Source organism: Elaeis guineensis, chromosome 10 (assembly GCF_000442705.2).
Source record: "Elaeis guineensis isolate ETL-2024a chromosome 10, EG11, whole genome shotgun sequence".
Classification (NCBI taxonomy): Eukaryota; Viridiplantae; Streptophyta; class Magnoliopsida; order Arecales; family Arecaceae; genus Elaeis; species Elaeis guineensis.
This window is the reverse complement of record NC_026002.2, coordinates 59,397,640-59,401,503: the sequence shown is the minus strand read 5'-3', so window position 1 is coordinate 59,401,503 and position 3,864 is coordinate 59,397,640.

The window sequence follows — 3,864 nt, the reverse complement described above, 5'->3', positions numbered from 1 at the left end:
TCTTGATAGTGCTCTTCCCTACTAGAAGAGCAGTTACCAAGGACTCATACGAAGGGGGAAGCGATGCCAGCAAAACCAGCACCTTGGTCTTCTCCTCAACGTTCTCGTCAATGCTGAGAAGGTCGGTGAGGATCTTCTGGAAGTGGCTCAAATGCTCCTGCATGCTCTATCCCTCAGTCATCTGCAGTTGGTAAAACTGCCTCTAGAGGAAAAGTGTGTTGGTGAGAGACTTCACCATGTACAACTCCTCGAGCTTCGACCACAGCACCGTCGGAGAAGTCTCGTCCAGCACATGGATCACCACCTCATCTGCCAGGTACATGCGGATGGTACTCACCGCCTGCATCTGTAGCCGTTTCTAATCCCGCACCTCCATGGTGGTCGGCTTCTCATCGCACAAGAGAGCATCGATCAATCCTTATTAGATGAGCACGTCCTTTACCCTTGCCTGCCACAAGGAGATATTGCTCTTACCATCGAACTTGTTGATCTCCATCTTGATTGTTCCTGTCTTCTCCATCTTCAATCTTGCTCACCACCACTGCAATCTGCATCCTTGTACCGCTTTGCTCTGATACCACTTGTTGGGTGGATGTCTGGCCAGGACACCACCTCTCAAGATCTTTTCAGTACCACGCGATGCAGTAGGAAGAAAGAAGAAACAAAATAAAAGGAAAAACAATCAAAATACGTGAATCAGCCACAAAAGTGCTCGCCTCCACGGGGCATGCAAACTTCACTATGAAAAAAAAAATTTTACAAGAGGAGACCTCATCCTCAATCCTTGTACACCCAACTCTCTCTCACTAGAAGTTTCCCTCACAAAAGCTCTCTCTCTCTCTTGGAAGACCCCCTGAACCCCTGAAGTGCCTGGCGACCGCTGTCCAAAAGCCTCCCGCTCCTTCTCTCTCAGTGCTTTCGCCTCTCTCTCTTCAATCGGGTTCGTACGGCCCTGTACAGTGAGAAACCCGAACCACTTCCTCTCTGTTTCATGCACAGGCCTTTTTAAAGGGTTAAAACCCAATTAGATTAGGTTTAAGAGTCCTTAATCAATCCAAATCAGGTTCTGAACTGTCGGATCAAAAAATAGATCAACCCACGCCCTCCGATCGCGATCGGTCCATGAAATAGTGCCGTGGACCATGCGAAATGCGTGGGAAATGCCCGTGCGGTCCACAGGCCCAACCGTGGACCGCCCGGTCCACGATGGACCGCCCAGTCCACGGTGGACCGGGGTAAAGGGCCAGCAGGCCGCTGGGCCTGGGCCGGCCCACTCCCGCACGCAGGCCCGTGCGCGCCTGGGCCGCGCGCCCGGCTTGGTCGTGCGCCCGCCTGGGCCGCCCGCCAGCGTGGGTCGCACATCCCGCTCCATGCGGGCCTGGGTCGCGTGTCCCACGCGCCGCCACCTACGACCGCGCCGCTGCCACCCGCTGCCAGTCACTGACGGTCCTCCGCCACCTCGAATCTCGTGCCGACTTTAAAAGCTCATATCTCCTCTATTCGAGCTCCGTTTCAGGTGATCTTGGTCTCATTGGACTCTATTTTTCATCACGAACCTCACTGTGGACTCAATGTGGGTTGAATCTCGAGGCATCAAATCCTAACAGTTGATCCATCTGAAGAGATAAAACCTATAGGATGTAAGTAGATTTTCAAAAGGAAAAGAGGAGCGGATGAAAAGGTAGGGATCTATAAAGCTCGTCTGATTACCAAAGATTACCGTCAGCATTATGGTATTGACTATGATGAGATGTTCTCTCCTATGGCAATGATCAAGTCCATCCGAATTATGCTTGCTATCACTGCACATTTAGATTATGATATTTGACAAATGGATATTAAAATTGCTTTCCTTAATAGGGAGCTAGAAGAAGAGGTGTATATGATACCATCCACAGATGAGTCTTAGATGTGCAAGCTGAATAGGTCTATTTATGGACTTAAGCAAATGTCTAGAAGTTGGAACATGCATTTTGATAAGGTGATCAAAATGTATGATTTCGTTAAGAATGGAGAAGAGCCTTGCATCTACAAGTGGGCTACCGATTCTGTAGTCATCTTTCTTGTATTGTATGTGGATGACATACTGTTAATAAGAAATGACATCCCGGCTTTGCAGAGTATAAATCTGTGGTTATTGTCATAGTTCTCCATGAAGGACTTGAGAGAAGCATCCTACATTTTAGGGATGAAGATCTATAGGGATAGATCTAGAAGATTGCTTGGACTTACCCAATCCACGTATATTGACACCATGTTGAAGCAGTTCAGCATGGAGAATTTCAAAAAAAAATATTTTTTGATAGACTATGAAATTACTCTCTTCAAGAAGGAATATCTGATAACTCCTCAGGAAAGAGAGCATATGAATAGAATAATATATGCTTCGGCTGTGGGATTTATCATAGACACCATGACGTGTATGAGGCCAGATGTGGCCTATTCACTACGGATAGTGAGTAGGTACTAGTCTGATCTGAAGGAAAACCATTGGAAGGTTGTGAAAATAATCCATAAGTATTTAAGAAATACTAAAGACTAGTGGCTAATCTATGGAGACACTGATCTAAAACTTATGGGATATACTGGTTTCAGTTTTCAGTCAAATTATGATGACAGCAGAAGCATGTCGGGCTACATATTTACCTTGAATGGAGGAGCTACTTGCTGAAAGAGTTTCAAGTAACACATTGTAGCCGATTTAGTTTGTGAAATGGAATATATTATTGCATCTGATGCTGCTGGGAGTTACATCTTCTATTGATGGTCTTGTCTTGCAGTACTGTGATAGCTCTGGTGCCATAGCTCAGGCGAAAGAACCAAAATCACATCAGTGTACCAAGCATATTCTATGCCACTATCACTTGGTATGAGAGATCGTGGACTGTGGTGATGTCGAACTTCAGAATATCAATGGAAAAGAGAACCTAGCCGACCCCTTTGCTAAAGCTCTCGGGATGAAAGAGTTTGATGACTTCTAATGAAAATTGGGTATAAGATACTACCCCGATGGTTTTAGTCCAAGTGGGAGTTGTTGAGAATTATATCCTAAAATCAATCATGTGACGATTGAGTTTCTCTTTGTATATGAACTACTCATCGATAAATAAAAGTTATTTTGGCATTATTCATCACAAAGTTACATCTTCCTTATAGAATTCTTGTATTGTGATGAAGTCTTTAGAACTATATTAGTAATTAATAAAGAAAGATTTATCGTATAGTTCTTAAATAAGTTCATGATCAAATGATACATCATTACAGGATGATGACGTTTATCGAGTGGAGGTCGTTGTGTGTCATATGGGTTGGTTGTCTTCTTAACCAAGGAGTGTGGTGACACTGGTATGGCTACAGGTGAGATGTATGAGTATATCATCACTAAACAAGTGACTCACCTGCTGAGCATTTTGCTGTCAAGAGCAGCTCACGAAGTATATGGGCATAAGTATCCCTCAGACCTGAGATCACTATAGTGACTTGCATGCAACTCATTGTACTTTGGTGCCAGATTATTTGAATTTCTAATACAGTGATGGAAGGCTATTGGGTATAGTCAAGTACTTGCAAAGTCTGTGTATGGATCAAGATGAAATTGACCCTTTCGGATGTTTACCCTGATATTTTTCACTCTAGGGACCTGTTGAATATCAAAGCTCAAAAAGGATGAGGTTAAATCCTTTACCTTTTGAAGATACCTCTTCATATTTTTCTCTCGAGCCTCATATCCGCCCTTGATTTGTCCAACTACTAATTAGGAGTCGCTGAAAACCTTCAGGTATCGAGCCCCAACATCTCTTGCAACTTTTACGCTAGCAATCAGAGCTTCATACTCTGCTTCATTGTTAGTGGTCAAAAAATTGA